Source organism: Lissotriton vulgaris, chromosome 8 (assembly GCF_964263255.1).
Source record: "Lissotriton vulgaris chromosome 8, aLisVul1.2, whole genome shotgun sequence".
NCBI classification, from domain to species: Eukaryota; Metazoa; Chordata; class Amphibia; order Caudata; family Salamandridae; genus Lissotriton; species Lissotriton vulgaris.
The window spans coordinates 102361896-102385103 of NC_141696.1; the positions used below are offsets into that span (position 1 = coordinate 102361896).

The 23208-nt window shown below is 47.5% G+C and overlaps 1 protein-coding gene and 1 pseudogene across 1 annotated transcript in view; both read right to left on the minus strand.

The window, feature by feature from the left end:
* The window catches only part of LOC147693532 (ecto-ADP-ribosyltransferase 5-like), a 486224-nt gene that overhangs the window by 451827 nt on the left and 11189 nt on the right, over positions 1–23208 (minus strand). The window lies entirely within an intron of this gene.
* On the minus strand, positions 19674–20430 carry LOC147693534 (ecto-ADP-ribosyltransferase 5 pseudogene; annotated as a pseudogene).

Genomic DNA, 23208 nt, shown 5'->3' on the forward strand with positions numbered 1-23208 from the left:
GCCCACCCCGACCGTCATTGAGCAGAGAAAAGAAGCGTCTGCAACACCCGGTAAGCAGACTGAAAAGTGGAGCGAGCGCGCGCATTGAATAGAATAAAGCGCAAGATCTCGCGAGAAGAGCGGAGGCCATTTTGAAGTCAGGCGGCCAGAGCCAATCAACACGAAGGAAAATTGGGCGGCCATTTTGAAGTCAGGCAGCGCTCTGATTGGTTTGAGAAATCTTGCGAGACTACCGGCGGCCATTTTAAAGTCAGGCAAACTGACCAATGAGAAGATAGAACCGCAGGGCGGCCATTTTGAAACCACAAAAACACGAACAAAACGAGGAAAGTGCCAATTAGAGCACCAGAAAAGAAAATAGCACAGGCAAAGGCAAATACAAAGTCTAATAAGAATGAAACATGCCAAATAGAGCACCAGAAGAAAAAAGAAGCACAGGCAAAGACAAAATGAAGCAAAATAAGAACAGAAAGTGCCAAGAAAAGATCAAATACAAAAATAAAGATCTTAGAAGACATGATAAAACAAGAAATAATAAAAGAGTGCCAGGAAGAGCACAGAAGAAATAAAAGAAGCACAAGGCAAGATAAAGGGAACCAATAAAGGGAAAGGATGGCAGATACAAAACCAGAAAGACAAAGTGCACAATATAGAAGACTACTACCATTCAACTTATCTGAGCCACAAGTAGGAATTCGATGGGATAAATGGGTCAGACGCTTCGAGAAATACATGGAAGCAACCGATGTGACTGAAGCCAAACAACTAGGCTTATTCCTAAACTTTGTAGGTGATGAAGTTGAAGACCTATTAGTGACACTGCCAAAAGAGGAGACTGCCACCTATGACAAACTAAAAAAGTGCCTAACAGACAAATTTGACCCACAGAGAAATGTCGACTTCGAGCGATACACCTTCACGATTGCGTTTCAACAGCCGGATGAAACGCTAGATGATTTTGCACCAAGACTGCGAAAGCTTGTAACACACTGTGATTTCGACAAGTTTGATTATGAACAAGCAATTAGACTGCGTATCATTGAGGGCTGCCGTGACACGGAGTTCCGTGCAAGGATTCTAAAGGAACCAACATCACTAGAAAATATCCTGTCATTAGCAAGAGCGGAAGCAAGAGCGACAGCACACCAAAGGAAATGGAGCGAGGAAAAGAACGACGAGTGGAACAAGCACACCGCATGACAAAAAACAACTGCACGAGCGGCTGGAAAAAAGACAGAAGTGAACAGACAGCAAGAAACAACCGGAAGTAACATGTTACAGGTGTGGACTTGAATTTCCACATCGAAGCCCGAGCCCGGCATTTGGCCAGACGTTCAGGAAATGCAATGGGAGAAACCACTATGCCAGTGTGTGTTAGGGAATACATTTCAGGAATGACAGAGAAAGAACGGGAAGACCATGAATATCAACAAGCAGGCACGTCAGACATGTTGAGACAGGAACAAGGAGCTCATGAATAGTGTCAGGTGAAGAAGAGGAAGAGGAAAAGACTGAACGACTCTATCTCATGTCGGATGTTACGACCGAATCAGCTGATGAGGATGAAAAAAGAGAAAGAATATGTCTTGTAGACAAAAACAAAATGAAAAAGACATGTGACCATAGGTGTAGGATCACACAAAGAAATGTTTGTCCTGGACAGCGGTCCTGGACAACATCCCCGCTCAGATGATGGGTCTACTGGAAATTACTTACAACATGTCAGAGAAAAGAAGCATCCTGAAGGAATACCCCAAACAACTGCAGGGACTAGGAAAGTTGAAAGGGCGGCAGATAACGCTACACATTGATGAAACAGTAAGGCCAATAGCGCAACACCATCAGAGAGTGCCAATACACCTGCAGCCACAAGTAGAGGAAGAGCTTGAAGCACTCCTCAAGCAAGACATAATAGAACCAGCAGAAGGACCAACGCCATGGGTGTCACCGATCGTGGCCGTACCAAAGAAAGACACGTCAAAAATAAGAATATGTGTCGACATGAGGATACCAAACAAAGCAATTGAACGTGAGAGGCATCCCGGACCTCATCTTGATGATATGATCAGCTGCCTAACAGGCACAAGGCGTTTCTCCAAATGAGACTTATGGAAGCCATACCACCAGCTAGAACTCGATCCTCAGTCTCGATACATCACGACGTTTTCCACACACCTAGGTCTCTTCAAGTATAAACGTTTGAGCTTTGGAATATCGTCCGCTGCAGAGATATTTCAGGAGACAATACGACAGGTAATAAGGCCAGTGAAAAATAGCCTAAACTACAGCGATGACATTCTGGTGTTTGGAAAGTCGAACGAGGAGCACGACAAAGCATTGAGAGATGTATGCTCTCACCTTGAGCAGGAGGGTCTGACACTAAATGAAGACAAATGTGAGCTGGAGCGGGACGAATTAGTATTTGTTGGCCACATCTTCTCCAAGAAAGGAATGCGGCCGGATCGCAGCAAAGTAAATGAAATGAAATGAAATGATTACGCACTTGTATAGCGCACGACTACCCATAGGCATCTCGGCACTTGTACGAATACCGCTGAGGAACCCTTCCTGGCCTTTCCCTGTGAGGAGCCCACTCCTGGGCACCCCCAAGGTGAAGTCAGGCATCCTCAGCGTTGTTGGGGCAATTGTAGAGATTAAGCAAGCTATTGCCCAGAGGTACAGAGTGGGACTCATGATTAGAATAGGCACCGAAGCGAGAATTATCAGGTCTGAGGAAATTGAGCCCGAGACCCCCCGAGGCGGGAATTGAACCCTGGTTCTGGCCAGACTACTGCATCAGGGTCTGCGGCACTAACCATTGAGCCACACTTCTCTACTGGAAAGAGCGAAACAACCAAGCGATGTGGCAGAAGTGAGGTCATTCCTCGGCCTTGCCAGCTACTGTGCAAGATACATTCAAGACTTTGCCACTGTAAGCGCGCCATTGAGGGAATTGACAAAACAAGGCCAAAGTTTCACATGGACCGAAGAATGCAGCAAAACCTTTGAAGAGATCAGACATGCTGTGACGGCAGTAGATCACCTAGCATATTTTGATCCGAGGCTGTGCACTAAACTGACTGTAGATGCCAGCCCAGTGGGATTAGGGGCAATATTGGCACAACACCAACCAGGAAAATACTCCCCAAGACACGTAGTAGCATACGGAAGCAAAAGCCTATCAGATGTAGAAAAAGGATACTCCCAGCCGGAAAAAAAGAGCTTGGCGGTAGTGTGGGCATGTGAACACTATCACATGTTCATCTATGGAAAACCGTTCACAATAATAACAGACCACCAAGCGCTGATAACAATATACAGAAATCCAAATGCAAAAATACCACCCAGGATAGAGAGGTGGGGGATACGGCTAATGGACTACAATTTCAAAATAATACACAAACCAGGGAAGGAACATAATCCGGCTGACTATGAATCAAGACACCCCCTGCCACAAGCATCGCAAGCAACAACCATGGCAGAGGAATACTTAAATTTTGCACTCAAACACAACACACCGGCAACCATAACAATGGGGGAGTTAGAACAGGAGACATAGCAAGACCTCACCATGCAAACCATAATGAAAGTGACAAAACAGCAAAGGTGTGGGCACGTAAACAACAACAGCAGCTGGAAAGAAGGAGTGATAAAAGAAGAGCTGTTGGCGTTCAAAAAGATCAGTGAAGAGCTCTCAGAAAGTGAGAATGGAATAGTGATGAGAGGCACACGGATAGTAAGGCTCAGAACGCTGAGGAGAAGGACGGTATAACTAGCACATGAGTCACATCGAGGGATTGTAGCAACCAAATAAAAAGGCTACGAGAAAAAGTGTGGTTCCCGGGAGTAGACAACATGGTTGAAGAAACTGTAATGCACTGTCACATCTGCCAAGTAACAGGGCCCCCATCAAAGCCGGAGCCACTGCAAATGTCCAAACTTCCAAAGGCAGTGTGGACAGAACTGGCGGCTGACTTCTATGGGCCTCTCGAGACAGGAAATTACCTGTTGGTAATAATAGATGAGTTCTCCAGGTTCCCAATAGTGAGACAAGTAGCATCAACCTCGGCAAACGCAACACTGCCAGTTCTGGATGACATATTCGCAGCATGGGGCTCGCCACAGACACTGAAGACAGACAATGGCCCACCATTTTCTGGCAAAGAATTCAAAAGGTTTATGGAATACCTCGGGATTCACCATCGAAGAATAACACCTCTGTGACCACAAGCAAACGGAATGTTGAATGGTTCATGGGAACCATCAAGAAGACAATACAGAGGGCCAAGTTAACGCAGATTTCAATTGGACAAGCACTATGCCAGGTGCTGAGAGACTATCGGAACGCCCCTCACAGTTCCACGGGAAGGTGCCCCGCTGAACTGGTGTTGGGGCGATCAAGCAGAATGAGGTTGCCACAACTGAAAGAGGTGGAAAGTGTGGAGCAAAAAGACATAGCTGCGAGAGACAAAGAAGCGAAAACAAAAATGAAGGAATATGCTGATCGGAGGAGACACGCAACAAACGCTAAATTAAAAGAAGGGGACACCGTGGTAGTCCGGCAAAGACAATTGAGGAAATCAGGAAGACACACAAGAGGAGGCAGCCCAAGCTGACATCAGAGAACAACGACCAAGAAGGGAATGCAAGAAGACCAAAAGACTGATCGAGGAGATGTAAAGAGATGGAGGCTTGTGGAGACTTTTCTCACCATCTGTATCTCTGTCTTTCTCTCTCTCTCTCTCTCTCTCTCTCTCTCTCTCTCTCTCTCTCTCTCTCTATGACCACAGGCAGCATCAGGTGAAATGTTTTGTTTTGCAACAAGGGGAGAGATATCATGCCCAGGCCAGGGACACTAGGACCCTGGGCAAAGGGCAGAGGCCAGGGGACACCGGACACCGCTTCCGGTTTAGGGGAGGGGACAGGAAGGGACAAGGACATTACAGGGAGGACCTCGAGGCGAGAGGTCAGGGAGAATGCATGCTGTAATGCTAAGTCAATAAAGAGTACCTGTACACAGCCATCGCGTCCTGTGCATTCCTGGGGCTGATGAACACGACAGTGTGCAGGCTGCAGCATCTGTTGTCCCCAACATTGGACGTGTAAGAGCCATGCCACAAGCAATATAGGGCACTGGCTGCACAGTGATCATGCTAAGAGGGTTTCAAGTAACCCATGCGTTCACAGCAGCGCCCCTGCAAGCAGGATCCAGTGATGAAGAGGGCAGGTGGGACGGCTGTGGTCGTGGCGCGAGAGCTGAATGACCTGGCAGCATTTGACATGATGCACAGGAGCGAACACAAGATTGCGATTGACCTGGACGCTAACGTCATTTCGAAAGTACAAATGACCTACATAAACAACGTGGGCACCTGCATTGGTGGTAGCCGGGGCAAGAAAATGCTAAGGCTGGCCTTTAGGCTCTATGTATTTTATTCTTTACACTACATCAGCAGGATACCAACAAATGCAAAAAACAAAGAAGGGGAAAACTGACACTAAAATAACACCACAGCCCTGTTGTAGCTCAGGCTGTAGTGTACAGTGCTCAGCTCCTGGAGCTCTGCTCCATGGGCTATTCATAGCATTAGTCATATTTATGTGCAGTAGCTCCTCTTGATGGGTCGCTTCCATGCACAGACATGAAGCACCAGCAAGTGACATTCTGGGCAGCATCATCTGTCTGACAAGACAATGTCCCCTTGCAAATGACCAGCCTTTATGCCAAGTGACTGATGTGATGAACTGACCCTGTCTCGGTGCCAGATGGAAGTGAGAGCTGCAGCTGGGGCTACAAGATTGTCAGCAAAGGAGGAGGATATGGGTGCTCTCCAAGAATGGCACCTTGATCACAGCAAAAAAGGGAAATGATCTAGGAGCCAGAAATAATTCAATGTTCAAACACCTAAAATAATTCACAATGTAGATAGCTGTGACCTGCTGCTACCTGAAGGTGAAGAAGACAATGGGGTCATTTGGGAGAACCAACAATGATGTGGATGGAGGAGGAGCTTCGCGGGCAAGCAAGATGGCCGCGTAAGCTCGGAGCTCTGTGGACCCTCCGACCCTCCGCAAATATCCTGGAGGCTATCCTGTTCCACAGCTGTGGATTCCAATTGGTGAATGGTCGCAGACACGGGAACCGCTTTCAGCTTCCAAATCCGACGTTTCTAGACAAAGTTACGTCGTGTTGAACTTTGTGCCAGGGATGCGCCATTGTCCCATGGGCGGCTGGTGATCGAGACGACGCGAAGCATGATTGATATGCGAAGCGAAAACCTCCGGTTTCTGCTGGCGGAGTGTGCGTAGCTGCGGAATCGCCTGTTGCTGGCTTGGCCTTCGTGGTAGCTACACCTCGTGCCTACACAAGTGCCTGCCTTGTTCTCGCTGTGTAGCCCTTTGTTCTCTCCGAACCCATCATGGCCGGCAGGGGTGACCCCGACAGGACGGCGAACCGGGGCAGCAAGAGGACGACCCAGCCACAGGCAAATAAGATCGACCGATATGCCCAGCAAAGGACCTCGCCTTCTGTAGTGGCTCAATCCAGGGACTCCTTGCGTACGGGCTCGCCCGAAGGATCGGAGCCCACATTAAGGGACATCATGGGGGCCATTACAAGCATCAGGACTGAGATGCATAAACAGCACGAGGTCTTGGCACATAAGGTGGACACCCTGGCCATCGATCTCAACCTGATCAGGGCCGACTTGGGCAAAACTAATGATCGGGTGAAATCCCTTGACATCAAGACCTCCAGCCTAACGACCGATGTCTCGGACTTGCAAGCGGAGGTCCGCACCCTGAGGTCGGTTAATGACCAGTTCTCCAGACGGTTGGAGGACTTCGAAGGACGTGCCAGACGGCAGAACGTCCGCATCATCGGAATACCGGAGGGAGCGGAGGAAGCGGCTGTTGATCTCTTCATGGAGGACTTGGTGAAAACACATCTCGCACCAGCCGGACTCAGCCATTTTTTCTCGGTTGAACGGGCCCACAGAATACCTGGCGGCCCTCCGAAGACGGGTTTCACACCGAGACCCATCATCGCCCGACTCTTTAATTTCAGGGACCGTGATGTGATCCTTCAAGCTTCGAGGCGACATGGGCCACTTAAATTTCAGAATGCAGATGTGAACTTCTACCCGGACTTCACCAGGGCCGTTCAGAGACAGCGTCAGAGCTTTGCGGGGGTGAAACGGCGCCTCAGGGACATGGGGCTCAAGTATTCTATGCTGTTCCCCGCTAAACTGCGGGTTGAGCGTGATGGCCGAGCCCTGTTCTTCGACATGCCTGAGTCCGCGAGCGACTGGCTGGACACTTTGCCACAACGCAGAGAAGAGCATGAGGAACACTCCGAAGGCGCCTCTGGTGGCCCTGATCCTCAAGAATAGTGCTTGTCGTGCTATCTCTAGCGGTTGGTGTTCCCGTTGACTGTGACTGCTGATGCCAAAGCTTTTATACTTTTGCTTCTCCTATTTTTCCATGGAGGGTGGCAGGGGGGGACTGCGGGGATTCCTTACTCCTCTAGGGTCTTTCTTGTAGTTAGTTTATGGGGCGACAGGCACACTGCTGGTTCGGGGGGGCTTTCTAGTCTGCTGCAGGGGTGCAGGGTGGTGGGTGGTGGTGGGGATGGTTATGTGTGTTCTCTTTGTTCTCTTCTTCTATCTCTCAGGCAATGGGTCGTATGCTCTGCTATGTTTCACTTGTTGTTGAGGCTTTTTGGGGTTGGGTGGGACTTGGGACATGATGATGGGGGGTAGGAAACTGCAAGTTCTTTGTTGGAATGTCAATGGCTTGGGTGACCGTATTAAGAGAGGGGCAGTTGCTTAAAAGACATATGCCGGATATTGTTCTCTTGCAGGAGACGCATTTGGTTGGAAACACGTGTAGAGCGCTCAATCATAAAGGGTTTAAGATGGTGGCCCATTCGGGGTTCTCTTCGGGATCTCGGGGGGGCGGGTGTTCTGGTGCGCACGTCCCTTCCGTTTAAGATTGACTCTACTGTGATTGATGAGAGGGGGCGGTACGCCGCTGTTGCAGGGCGATGGGAGGGGCGTGCCCTGACATTAGTTTCAGTTTATGTTCCTCCGGGTTTGCAGACTAGTACCTTCCAGGACCTTGGTGGCGCCATTTTGAATCTGCCCGCGGGGTTGTTGATTGTGGGGGGTTATTTTAACTCGGTTTGCTCCGGATCCTTGGACCGACACCCACCTAGAGACCTCCGTAACACCCAACTATGGTTTCCCACCTTTCTTGAGACACTGGGACTGGTCGATAGTTGGCGACTCCTGCACCCCACCCAGAGCCAATATTCCTTCCATTCTGGGGCTCACGGTAGCCTTTCCAAAATCGACTACGTCCTCACCCTGGCGGCTCACGCGCTGGCGGTCTCCGAGGCCCGTTTTTTGGCGCGGGGCATTTCCGACCATTCCCCGCTGTGGGTCTCATTCGATTTTAATATCGTTATGTGGAACGACCTGTGGTGGTTAACCCATGGTACTTCCGGAACCCCAAGACTCGTAGTCTCCTGGCTACAGCCATCGACCTCTACTTTACCGAAAACGTGGGGTCGGTTACGTCGGCCCTCACTCTGTGGGAAGCCTTTAAAACTGTCTTGAGGGGTGAGGCCTTTACTCTCATAGCGGAGGCCCGTAGAATCAGAGATGCCGACATGGTGCGTGTCGAGGCGGAGATCACGGAGCTGGACTCCCGGTTAGAGGCGGGTCCTGAGCCTGCCCTGCTGCACAGCCTCTCCCTTAAGCAATCGGAGTAACGTGACCTCGCTACTAATGCTGCTCTCGTCCTGGGTAGGGAACAGCAGGGTCGGATTTACGACGTTGGCGACAAGGCCCGGAAGTTGCTGGCCTGGCTGGATAAGAAGGAGAGGGCCAGCCGCGTCGTCCCTGAGATACTGGGAGAGGACGGAGTGGTAGTCACTGACCCGAGCGCCATTGCTGAGTCCTTTTCAGATTACTTTCGAGGTGTTTATGCCTCTGTCTCGGACCGGTCTGAGGCCGATTCGATTGCCTTCCTTTCTGACATCGATCTTCCGTGCTTGTCGGACGCGGATCGAGATGATTTGGACAGGGACGTTTCCGTGGATGAGGTCGCACTTGCGATTCACTCCTTGAGGTCTGGCAAGGCGCCTGGTCCCAACGGTATTCCGGTCGAGCTGTACAAGATTAGACCGGATGTGGTGTCCCCACATTTGCGCAATATGTTCCTGGAGGCACGGGAGAATGGCCTACTTCCCCTTGACCAGAGGTTGGCCACCATTGTGGTCATCCATAAGGAAGGGAAGCCGAGGGATTTGTGCCGGTCGTACCGTCCCATCTCTCTCTTAAACGCAGAGCCTAAGATTCTCGCCAAGATGCTCGCCAACCGTTTGATTGGCGTTATCGGCGACTTAGTGCATCCGGACCAGTCGGGCTTTATTCCACACCGCAACACTGCTCTTAACTTGCGTCGACTTCACGGTGCTCTGGCTAGGGCCCATACGCTTGAGGAGCCAGCTGTCCTGGCGTTCCTGGACGCCACGATGGCTTTTGACTCCCTCGAGTGGAGTTACCTGTGGGCAGTGTTGGCGAAGCTCGGTTTTGGCCCGGTATTCGTGGAATGGGTTAAACTCCTAAATGCTGAACCGCTGGCTAACGTCGCCGTTAATGGCCGAGTTTCAGCGACTTTTGCTCTTCGCAGGGGCACCAGGCAGGGCTGTCCTTTGTCGCCCCTCCTGTTCGCACTCGCACTTGAACCACTTGCAGCCCTCTTGCAGCCCTGTTGTGGACCCATCCTGACCTGCATGGTATCAGGTGGGCCCCTGGTTTCGAGGACAGAGTCTCTCTATACGCAGACGATATTCTGCTGTACCTCACCTCCCCCTGCAGATCCCTTATTGTAGCCTGTGATGTGCTGCGGCTCTTTGGTCGATACTCTGGCCTAGTTATCAACTGGACCAAATCGCACCTGTACGTCCTGAAAGGGGGAACACCGCGCCCCCCTAGGGGTTGCGGCATCCAGGTGGCGAGCCAGGGATTCAAGTATTTGGGGATTTATATCTCCAGTAACGCGAAGGCGCGCTACAAGCACAATCTGCTTCCCCCTCTTCTCCGCCTTCGGCGGGACGTGGAGGGATGGCGCAAACTCCCGCTCTCCTTGCTTGGGCGTGCGGCATTGTTTAAAATGATGTCCTTGCCCAGGTTCCTCTACGCCCTGCAAAACACCCAGGATCCGGTCCCAGCCCGATACTTTCGGGAGATCGAGAGCCTGCAACGTGCCCTACTCTGGGATGGCCGACCCCGCATCGCCATCACGAAGCTCACGCTACCGTGGTACGATGGGGGGATTGCGCTACCTGATGTGCGAAGATACTATTGGGCCTCCCAGCTAGCGACTATCAACCACGGTCTGTACGGTCCGGAGAACAACCCAGGATACGCTATGGATAGGTGGCTTCTGGGCGGCTACTACGGGGCGCTCTACTCGAGGTCTCTCGACAGGCGGATGTCTGGTCCAAAGAAAACCGCGGTCCATATTTGGAGGGCAATTACCAAGGCTCAGGGATGGAAAGATAGACTGACTAAGTTGACCCCATTGTACGATTCGGACATCCTGGGCACACTTTGGCATACCAAGGGTTTTGACAAGTGGGATTTGATAGGCATTTCCAGGGTGGAGGACATGTTGTCGCGAGGCGAGATTAAGACTTTCGCCCAGCTACAGGCAGAATTCCAATTGGGTGAAACGGCATTCTTCCTGTATGCCCAGTTAAGGCATGCATTGCTGTCTGCTAAAATAGGAGGGGGCGATCCCTGACAGCTCCCCATTGGAGGATAGGGTGCTGGACGGCCATATGCCGGACAGCGCCATCTCACTGTCCTATAAAAAACTCATAAATGTCCGTACCGACCTCCTCCTGGGTGTGAGGGACCAGTGGACACGTGATGGGTTAGAAATTGATGATGAGGACTGGCAGAGTGCGGTATCCTCCCCCAAGGAGGTTGCCATCTCTTCCCGTCTCAGACTGGTGCAGCTCAAAATCCTGCACAGGGTTTATGTTACTGGTCCCAGACTCGTGCACATGGGCTACTCCGTCGATGGGCTCTGTCGCCGTGGCTGCGGTGCTCTTGCCACTTTCATGCAGATCCTGTGGGAATGCCCCGCAATAGCCTCCTACTGGCGACGCGTGCACTCGATCATGAATGAGGTGACTGGGGTAGCGGTGCATGCGGAAGCCAGGAGATGCCTCCTTAACATCTGGGATCCGACGGACCACAACGTGGCCCAGACTCAATGGGTAACCCTTGGCAACATGGTGGCTAAACGTGACATCGCGCAGAAGTGGGGGGATACGGCAGCTCCTAAGGTTGTACAATGGAAAGCCAATATGGATTGGTGTATGTTTCGGGAGAAGACCGTGTATGTTGCCAGGGGTAAACCTAAAAAGTGGCAGAAACTGTGGGGGGCTTGGAATGCATACAGGGGGGACATCTGCATACCCCCAGAATCCGCTCCGCTGGAGGAACACCTGTCGCCATAGCCTGAGACACCAACTGCAACGCTTTATATATGCTATCCTGTGTTTTCCTCCCTCCCCACTCCTAGCTCTTTTTCCGTTGGTCATACTTGTGCTCATTATACCCTCCCGACCCCCTCACAAGGCCTCACTGTTTTTTCACACTCCATTGCCTATGTCTTTGCGCCGGGTTTGGCGCTTCTTTCTCTTCTATTATCTTCTCTGTGTTTTCTTATAAAAAGTAAAATCAACCTTCATCGTTCTGCTGCACTAATTCTTGCACTATTGTTATCCTGATTTGAAATGCTGCCTTGCCTCCGGGATGTTAGGCTGAATAGCTGTGTGCACTGTTTTTGAATAAAGGTTTTAAAAAATTTAAAAAAAACAAAAAAAAAAACAATGTTGAGGATGCAACAAAGGCGAGATCCAGGGAACACCTCAGCTACACCCAACTACCACCACCAGCGGATAGCATGGAGGGGAGCACGGTGGCCAAGGGAGGTGCTCACGCCACCCTCAACTCTCTCCATCACAATGACTATAGGACTATGGACGGTTGTATGACGTTACAACGCATACTTTTATAACGCATGCCTTTACAACGTATTTTTCACATTGCGACATCCTTTACAACGCATTCCATTACAACGCATGCCATTACAATGAATTCACTAAAACTACCTTTACTACGCATTCCATTACAACGCATACTACCTTTACAACGCATACCATTACAACGCATACCATTATATTGCATGTATGGTAAGTATTGGATAGTATAGGGGTAAAAATTACTATTCTAACTTCAGGGAGTGCAACAGTAGGGTAAGTTTTGGATAGTGTAGGGGTAAAAATTACTATTCTAACTCCAGGGGGTGCAACAGTAGGGTAAGTTTTGGATAGTGTATGGGTACTATGCGTTGTAATGGTATGCGTTGTAATGGTATGTGTTGTCATGACTGCGTTGTAATGACATGCGTTGTAATGGTATGCGTTGTAATAGCATGCGATGTAAGGGATGTTGCGATGTAATGACTGCGTTGTAAGGGTAGTGCTTTGTAAAAGTTGCGTTGTAAAGGTTGTTTCTCCTATGGACTACTTTGAAAGTTTTGGATGTTTGTCTTCACCCATATTTACATTTTTGTTTAGTTTTCATACTTTGAGTATGGGTGGTGTGCACTGTCCTGTATGCACAGAGAGAAAATACAGAATGTATTCTGCACTGATAGCAGTCTTGATGAAGCCCATTAGTTTGAGTGTCCAGGCATTCAATGCCTGTAGCAGGTGCATCCCACGTGTCACATAGCTTAGTTCAGAACACTCATGACTGCATGGGCTTCTCACCGATGTGTTCTGGTATTGGTACACAAGAGCTGTTGAATATACACCTGAGCCAGCTGCGAACCCCTAAATATGACCCAAGGACCGGGATAATTTCAACACGCAACAATTTAATTAGAAACGGGGCCCATCACACTCTACCCATTAGATCCTTGGAGAACGGGTGCTGGATTAGGGGGGGTTTATTTTTGTAAGTTTTGTATTCACAACTATAATTTCCAAGTTATTCATCATTTCTTCTATTTCCTCTAGGCGACGGACCATTAGTTGCTAGATTTAGTAATTATGACAAATATCAACTGTTTATCACTATAAAATAACCACAGACTCTGGCTTCAAGTTAATCATTTTATCTCAATTTTTCAAGATGTAGCGTCATTAGAAATACAGTGCCGCAAAACTCATACATGTAAAATTCACAAAATAGTGCATATAATTGTGACCCAAAAATCATATCAAAGCGGAAGCTCATAGATACAGAGAGGATAGTAACAAAAGTACAGCAAACATAATTTGCCTAGAGAAATTTCAATAGAGAATGCTTAATGATATCTTACCCATTAGAAAAGAATAGGAACCCCACTTCCCTGGCCAAGGTTGTGGCGGTTGTCTCCTGTGATAGGCTTAGAAGACAAAGATTATAGGACAGGATCCACAGATAACTCTAAATTTACTTAGAAAAATGTTTTCCCATCTATCTCACTAATTCTCAGCTCCTTGGACGCAGTCTCCACCCAAAGCACTCGCGAACCTCATCTTGGACCTAAGTCTGTAGAACGTGTTGCAGTTTCCAGCGACGTGCGGTGTATGTCCTAACTGTGGACCCCAGTAATATCCTAATTCTTGGCTCCCGGACACAGATTTGTTTCAATCTTACAGCTATTGGTTGGCCAGGGGGGAACACCAGGCTCTCATCAATAACCCACCCAAACTGGTTCCTAATGTGAGTAAATTATTTAAAATTGATACAATGTCTATCTTTATTGTTATGCATTTTTATATTCGAAACAATTTAATACATGTTTTATTTCAACTTCCGCGTTGTAGTCACAAAAAGTTCATGGCGATGCAGGTTCCCACAAACACACGTTTTTCACTTTGCACTAGACAATAGAGTTTCGATCAGCTCGGCCATGACCAAAGTTCAGCTTGACTGTGTAGGTCTTCTGTCAATTTTCACGCAGGCGCACTTCTCTTTGGCTCATCACACAACTGCTTTCACTATATCAAGTTGCAGGGGCAGCCATTTTTCAATGGGCACCTTTTGACTAAAATAAGCAAACACAAGAAAGTATTTGTTTTAATAATGAAACCACATTCTGTTCACCACCCACCATTCTAATAATCCATGCTATTTATTTCCTAGCATTTGCGACTAGATAAAAGCAATTTTACTGTTAATTCTGCACAATGTGCAAAATGTGCAATGTACAACATAGCATAACCATGTACTAGAGTTAAATTTATATGCGGAAAGAACAAATACATGCTCATAGCTTCATGCTATAGTATATTAGTTGCTTCAATAGGCAAAAAGCATTTCCCCAATTTCGTGTTGGATGCAATGTTGATTAATTCCACACAATTAGTCTATTATAATGGGGTACTTAATTTCATGAGGGTGCTTTTTCGCAAACCTCACACCATCACACTCATCAGCAAAAATCAGCGAGCCTTCAACCTCCTTGCACAAGCATACACCTGCACACCCACACATGTCCGTCATGCTCCAACAACAACTCCAACCACCCTAGCAAACGTCACATAATACACCAAACCAGCACCACAATAAACACTTGCATGCATGCTCCTCAGCATCCACTCACTCATCAAAAATGCCACAGAGGCCTGGGACCTACTCAGCAACAATGTGCCAGACCTCCTCTTCCTCATGGAAACCAGACTCAACCGTGCTTTGGCACCCAACATCTCTGTGGCTATCTCATCAGGGGACAAGATCGGATAACAGGACTGCATTCACAGGCCAGGCGAACTTGCAATCCTCCAAAAGGACATCTTCAAATGCACCACATCCATGGGCATCAACACCCTCTTCATGAAATACGCGCACTTCAGACTACAAACTAAAAACAATTTCATCCTGAAAGGCACCCTCGCATATCGACCACCAGGACCATGAACCAATTTCAGCAACTTCATCACAGACTTCATTGCTCCCCTCACCATCAACTCCAAGGATTTCGTGTTACTCAGGATCCACAACTTCCACATCAAGGACACAGCGTACACCTGCTCTACAGCCCTCCTCAAAAGACAAAATCGGACTAACCCAGCTTTTTACTGACCTAACACACATCGCAGGACATACTCTGGATCCAATCTTCATCACTAGCAACAGGATCAGACACCTCACCGCTCATGTGGATGGACTAATCCATCATACACTTCCACATCAATGCACCACAAGTCAACACACCCACCAGCATCAACCTACCCAGCTGGAATTGGTCCAAAGTAACAGAGGCAGATTGTCTCAATGCCCTCAAAACTGACCAACCCAATACCACCAACGACCTCCACAAAGATATCATCAACTTTAAAGAATGGATCAAGAACTGCGCAGACTGTCTTATGCCCATCAAAAAGAACAAACAAGCCAGCTGGTATACAGACAACCTCCAGGAGTTCAAGCACTACAGCAAGCAGCTGGAAAGAAAATAGAGATCCAGCCATGGTGCCGACACCAGAGACACCAAAAGGAGGGCCCTAACTAAACACATAGAGGCGAGCTCCAACAGCTGCAAGAAGATCTTCCCAATAGTCAAAGAATTCACCACTCTCAAAGCCGCAGCCAACACCTTCACCCCATTACAGGAACTCTGCAACAACTTATGGAATTTCTTCCACAACAAAATAGAAAAGATCTTCAGCAACGTCAATCAACAATCAGACCCCAAAGATTTCATCATCAACCTGACCACCTCCTACCGGGAAGGACATCTGACTGAATGGAAAACACTCACCAAAGAAGACGCAGCAGAGATCATGAAAACAATACACTCCGGGCCCCAACAGACCCAAGCCCCATCACATCCTCATCAGCACCACCTCAAATGCACCATCTTCCCCGAAGCCTGGAAATATGCCGCAGTAAAAGCCCTCAATGAGCTCAACAACTTACAACCCCCCTCTCTTCTCCTAAACGATGCCAAAGTGATGGAGAACAAACATTTTACCAGCCACCTTGAACTCCACTAGCTATTGGAAGACACCCAATTAGGATTTTGGAGCAACCACAACATAGAAACAGCACTTATTGCGGTCACAGATGACATTCACACAATACTAGACTGTGGAGAAACCGCAGCCCTTATCCTTCTTGACCTCCCTTCAGATGTTTATACCATCTCCCTCCACACCCTCATCCGAAAACAGCATCACATATGCATCCAAGCTTTGGCACTCAACTGGACAAGCTACTTCCTTACAGGAAGAACATAGCAAGTCAGACTACGACCCTACACATCTGAATCCAAGGATCTGATATGTGGAGTCGCTCAGGGTTCACTACTCAACCCAACCCTGTTCAACATCTACATGACACTGCTCGCTAACATCATCAGATCCTAAGGCATCATCATTATAACCTATGTCAATGACACTGAACTCATCCTTTCTCTAACCGACAACTCCACCACCACCGAAACCAACTTCTCCAACTGCATGATCACCAAAGCAGACTGGATGAGATCTAACTGCCCAAAACTCAACTCCGACAAGACGGAAGTGCTGATCTTCTGGAACAAGAATTCTCCATGGGACTTCACTTGGTGGTAAGCTGAACTTGGACTCACACCATGCAACCATGTCAAAAACCTGGGAATCATCCAGGAAGACAAGATGAACCCAACAGCACAGGTCATCATGGTTGGCTCCTCCTGCTGCCACACTCTCAGCAAGACTTTTAAATGAGCAACAGATCCACCTTCACACAAGCACTCATCCCAAGCAGATTAGCCTATGGTAACACGCTCTACGCTGGTTTTTACAACCATCTTATACACTGACTTAAAAAAATTCACAATGCTGCAGCAAGACTCATCCAGTGCGGCTCCTCCGCCAAGGCGGAGGAGTGTCGCCCCACTGCTCTGTGAGCAGTAGTTAACCCCTTCGATGCTGATGACGAGCTCAGCTCATCATCAGCCACGGGTGACGTGTGCGGATGACAAGCTGAGCTCGTCATGTAACGCGGTTATTCGAAAACAGCCGCACAGCGCAAAAATAACCGCAGCAGCGATGCGGTTAAAGAAACCTAAAATTATAAAAACTATTCTTATTATCATTTTAGTTTTCCTTTCCTGGTGCAGGGCAGGGCTGGACTGCCAGAGAGTACAAGGGAGGAGTGGTTTCCTACTCCAAGGTGTGAAATGACGCTTTGACCAACCCTCTTGGGCTGGCCAAACCGTCATGCGCACTTTGCATGTTCTGCACCCAGGCTGCATTACAGCCGAGGTGCAGGATATGTTCCAGACTCCCATTCCCTTCTTGAGACCATTCCACGGCGTTCAGACCAATCACAGTGCTGCATTGTATTGTTGTGATTGGCTAGGGGAGTCAGGAGCACGGGTGCTTCCTGTTCCTGTTTCCAGGAGCGAGAGAGGCAACAAGCAAACAAAGATGTGGTGGATTGCCGGGGTGGCGGGCCTGAAGGTAAGTGTTTTGGTTTTCATTCACAACCCTCCCCATCCCCCCACCCCGCCAGTCCCAGTAAATAGCAGCCGACACTGGACTCATCCTCGATCTCCCACATATCACCATACCTCAGAGTTCCACTAGCTCGCCATACACAAATGCATTTAATTCAAACTCCTTATTCATGCATACAAGGCACTGCACAACATCAGACCAACATACATGAACAAACAAATAAATAAATAAATAAATGTCTTCATTATCACCAACCCACCAGACTCTCATTCGCACACAACCCCGCTTCCACAAAGCAGAACAGGAGGTCGAGCATTATCCTACATCGCACCCAAGACTTGGAACGACCTCCTTCAACACATCAGGGCCTCCTCCTCAATTCCACATCAAACTGAAGACCTGGCGCTTCAACTTACTCTGCAGGACGCCTGGATACTCTCATGGGTGATTACCTGTGCCATACAAATCCCAATTAACACAACACTACACAACATCAACAGCACAGCACTACACCACCACACCACATACCACACACAACAACACAATAAAAACATGTTTAAGAAAAACCCAGGAAGTTGAAACAACACCAACATTCTCAGAAATTTCAATTGAAAATCTTTGCCATTTTAGTGACTTATAAACCTAGAATCTGAAGATCCACCACAAATAGAATAAATTGCTAAATCAGAATAACCTACTCCTAGGAGGATGCTCATCCATGTGCTGCCTGCCTACTATCTTAGTGATTCAACCCACCCACAGAGTGGAGAACTCAGCACATGAAAAGATCAGGGACCTAGCTTGGTCAGTAAGATTTGGGGGCGGTGCGGGGGGTGAGCTTCAGAGTTCCAGATGATCACGCTAGCATACAGTGGCGGCTCCTCTGCTATGGGGGAGGAGCATCTCCCACTGCTTTTAAGCAGTGCAAATAAAGGAAACATAAAATGAATAAATTTTGAGTTGTTATCATTTTATGTTTCCATGCTGCTTTGCGGGGAGGCGGGCGGGGCTGCACTGCTCTGGGACCGGCCAAACAGTCATGCGCACTTTCCCTGATGTCCACGCAGGCTGCATTACAGCCTACGTGGAGAACATGCCCAGACCTCCATTCCCTGGAAACACTACACTCAGACCAATCACAACTCTGCATTGCAGTGTTGTGATTGGTCAGGGGAGCTGGGTGATTACCAATCACAACTCTGCATTGCAGTGTTGTGATTGGTCAGGGGAGCCTGGCTGTGCTTCCAGTTCCTTTAGTCTGACGGAGGAAAGCAGGAGCAGAGACGCAGGACCAGACGGCAAGGTAAGTATCCACTACTAGCATACAATGTTAAAATACATTATATGACAAGGAGGGCTCATGAACAGCGGCAGATTGGTATGAGTACTAAGTGAGAGAAACAATATTTAGTAATATAAAAATGTTAGGACATTCAAAACAGGAGATGTGAGAGTGTATGTGTGTTTTTGTCAATGAGAAATCTGACAGACACCCTGCTCTATCTGACAGAAAGCACCTGTATGCCACTGTTTATAAGATTATACATTTATTGTGGGGGGGGGGGTGTAACACTCCAAACACCCCCCTGAATCTAGCCCCCTGGAAAATATATATTTTTATGTGCGAAATCCTCGGCCCCGACTGCGAAGTCTCCACAGTCGTAAAAGTTCTAGGAGTAAAAATAATCTTGTAGTTTGTGAATAAGAATAAATAGTAAACTTACACAGATATGTAAGTTTACCTTGGTGAATCAGGCCTAGGGTGAGGAGGCGATGGTTAGTGTGATTATTTCCTGCTCCAGTGTATTTGAGCAGTAATCATAGGTCTCTCGATTTGTCCAAATGGCATCACTTGATGCTGAGACCTTGTAGTGTCACAGGAACAGATCTATATCAGCATTTAGTATGAAGTAAAACAATTTAATGTGAGCTAAATTGGCTGACTTAGAGGTTGGAGTCATAACCGTGAGGGATATCCCACTGCCTTATTACATGTGCATTATATGCGAATACCCTTGTAATTAGGGTGCAGGAAGGTGTGCAGATGTCCCCCATCCCCCTGACTCTACTTAAGGCCCAAGGTCTCCACATGCACTCACAGGCCACAGTATTTCCTATACATACCAGTATAACAGGACGGGTTCCATGCTTTTTATGCAGATGCACACATACAAATGATGCAGTTTCGCACAGACAGGCACCCTGCGTCCCTCAAAAACCTACCGTCTAGGTATGCACAGTTATATTTACTGCAGGCCTTTTGTGTACTGTTTAGTACAAATCTGTTGCCTTGCTCCGTGTTGGTCACGGTGAACTCCTCATACGGTGGTATCAGCACCTCTGCCTCATCAGGGAAAGAGGAGCAGTCCTGAAGGCTAGCTCCATGGGAGGTTCTTATGGTGAAGAAGGAAGTCGTGCCATATCCCTCTGCTGCTCTTCTATCCAATGATGTTGAAGTAAACTGGCCAAACCTCATTTTCTTGTTTGATCCTTTCGGTGGCGAAAACATTCCTGGCCTGCGTGTTGCATCTGTCTTTTAAGAGCTGGAGAGCTCTGGTCAGGTAGAAGTGCAAGGATTTGAAATGAAAATTGGTCATGTAATATGCTCGGGACTGGCCGCCCACCCGGACAGCGGCGTTGAAGTCCTTGTAAATACCAGCACCCGTGTAGGTTATCAGGGCCACCCCGTACTCATCTTTGAAGCCCTGGGGGAGGGGGGGCAGCGAGCCGCTCTTTTTCTTTCGTGCCCATTGTATTGTTGCACTCTCCCATTTCTGTCTTAACTGAATATTTCCGGACAGTTCTTTTTGTAAAAGTCCCTCTGTTATGATTCTTTGCTCCATTGTATCAGCACAGTCTATGTATTGATCATCAAAGGAGTTCGGCGCCATGTCGAGCACGATTACGTTTGCCTGCGGGAAAGAGATGACAGCAGAATTAATACTTGGAGTTTATTGAGGCAGCACAATGCATTTACAGCATGGCATCTGTAGGGCAGTGGCACAGTATAGGCGCTATAGGCCACAAAGCAAGAATGGAAAATGTTACCTCACCCCTGCCCTGCTACAAAATGCAGCTTCAACTGGGGAGCAGTGGGACGTTCACACCCCTGGCACCTGGAGCCATTGCTCCTGCTGTGTTGTTGATAGCTGCCCCCTGGTGCAAGGTAAACATTTGTATTTTGGAAAGTATGACATCTCAACCAGTTTTCACTGCACTGCTGCCAGATATCGCCTCTCTCTAGACTGTGACGTCATTCTTTGCAGCTGTATCTGCACCCTAGGGCCTTGGGTGGGATCTCTCAACACTCAGCACTAACAGGCCAGTTTATATCTTGGCAGGCAGGCAAGTAGATTACTCCATCACCCTTATGTAGTTCCCACCTGCCAAATTTAGAAACGACTGACAGGCTGGGGGTCATTCCTGAAGCACTGTTAGGAACCGTCGTCAAGTGAGTACCTGTCAATGCTTTTTTAAGTTTGACGCATGGTTCCTTCAACATGACATAGGAGTCCATCACACTTAGTTTTTTTCCAAAAAGGAAATCAAAAAACATAATGTCACCCTAGCCATGGGAGTTATCTCTATGGCGAGGGGGGCATTAGACAGTTTTCACTGCCCCTTACTGCCATGGTTTTATCCAGGAGTCTTGAGACCGGTAGGGGTGAGTAGTTTGCTTCCCACTCCCTGTATTATATAAATGCAAACTAACACTACTTACACAGGTATACTACAGTGCCCAGAGCACATCACTTTACAGCAATGAGCTCACGATTTAGGCTCTCAGTTTAATCCCTGAGTCTTCAGATCAGTAGGAGAAAGTAGTTCGCTACCCACTCCCTATATACTATAAACGCATACTAACACTACTTACACAGTTATACTACAGCGGCTAGTATCCTACATTGCCCAGAACCCATCACTTTACAGCAATCAGCTCGGTTTCATCCCCGAGTCTTCACACCAGTAGGCGTGAGTACTTCGCTTCCCGCTTCCGGTATAGTATAAACGCACGATAGCAGTCAGTAGTTCGCTTCCCACTCCCTGTGTGGTATAAACGCCTACTAACACTACTTCCACACGTATGCTACAAAGACCAGACCACATCACTGTACAGCAATGAGCTCACGGTTTAGGCTCTCAGTTTCATACCCGAGTGTGGCAGCATATCATCTCAGCACCATGTCACTCTGAGCAACACCGCACATTCAGACAGGTAGGAGCGACTACTTCACTTCACACTCCCCCACAGAGGTTACAGTGCTCCTATCCTCCTTTCATACTTTTTTTGCTCTTTTTTCCCCTTACTCGCTTCAATGGAATCACAAAATGGCGGCCAACTCTTCCTAGTTGCAACCGCTCGCAACCAATAAGCAGCAAGCTTGTGCTCATAACGCCTCAGCCAATCAGATGGCAGAATTCCCAAATATTGATATCTGTAAATTTTGATATTTCTCAAAAACTACAGAACGGATTTACACCAAATATACAAAAGCGTGCTTTCTAGACCAGACCCTTCTCCCTGCCAAATTTGGGGTAATTCAGTTCACCCGTTCAACCTGTAGCCTTGCCTAAAGTTTCATATGGAAATGAACATGGAGAAAACATGTTTTGGGACCCCCCTTTTGTCTCGGCCCCCCCTTGACAAATCACTCCTAAACTTTTAACATAGGAGCTGATATGAACAAAGAAGTAGTTTGGAAAATTTCATGAAGATTCATCAAACGACGCCAAATTTATAAGCAGAACAAAAAATGTTCTTCCTATGGAAACTTGGTCCTAACTATAACTACCTACTGGCGAGCGCCAGTCGGTAATAAATTGTTTGTATAATTATTGTTAATGTTTTTAAATACATATTGTAACTTTTTAGTTGTTTGTAAATTTAATTTAATTGCAAGTGTTGTAGAGACGTGGGGTTTCAGTAGTGAAGAATTCCCACAACCCGACAATTAGAACATATTGTTTGGGGTCAAGGACAACATGCTTTCATGTTTAGTTAGTCCTTGGGACAAGTAGGCCCAACCCCCTAAAGCACAAAGCACTCTGGATGGCAGTCTACAGTACCACATTATGGATCAGGGAAGGGCATTGTCTGCAGTTAAGGTAATATCTGTGCTTTTACGTCAATGCTGGTCAAACTTGTATTTATGGTTCATTAATACAAAGCCTTTCCTATTAGGGTGAGCGCTCTAAGGAAATGTTTGTAGTAAGTTCAGACTGCACTACTGGCAGTGGTTCGAGTGCAAAAATGTGTACACATGTTTGCAAAGTTTAAAAATATGAGGCTATAAACAATGCTCCCACAACGCTTTCTCAATAATTTAATTAACGAATTAAATGCAAATATCTGCAGCAGCTTAAAAGCAAGATTGATGGTCCTTTGCTTCAAAATACAATGTTCGCAAAATACTGCAATCAGGAAAAACAAATGCTTTGCTAAACTACTGTAGGTAGCATTTCTTTGAAGCATCATTTAGTAATAGGTGTTGATGCATACTAGTATTTCCCCAAAAATTCATAATGGAAAATCAGTGCAACCAGTTTCAAGAAGATAATAGAAAACATGAAAATAAACAAGCATTCGTAAAGCCAATAGATCAGATATTTGTGGTCAGGCTTTTGGTTTTGTCAATGCGTGTCTTGTTTTGATATGGTTTTTGTGACATGTTATTGTTGTTGGAGCT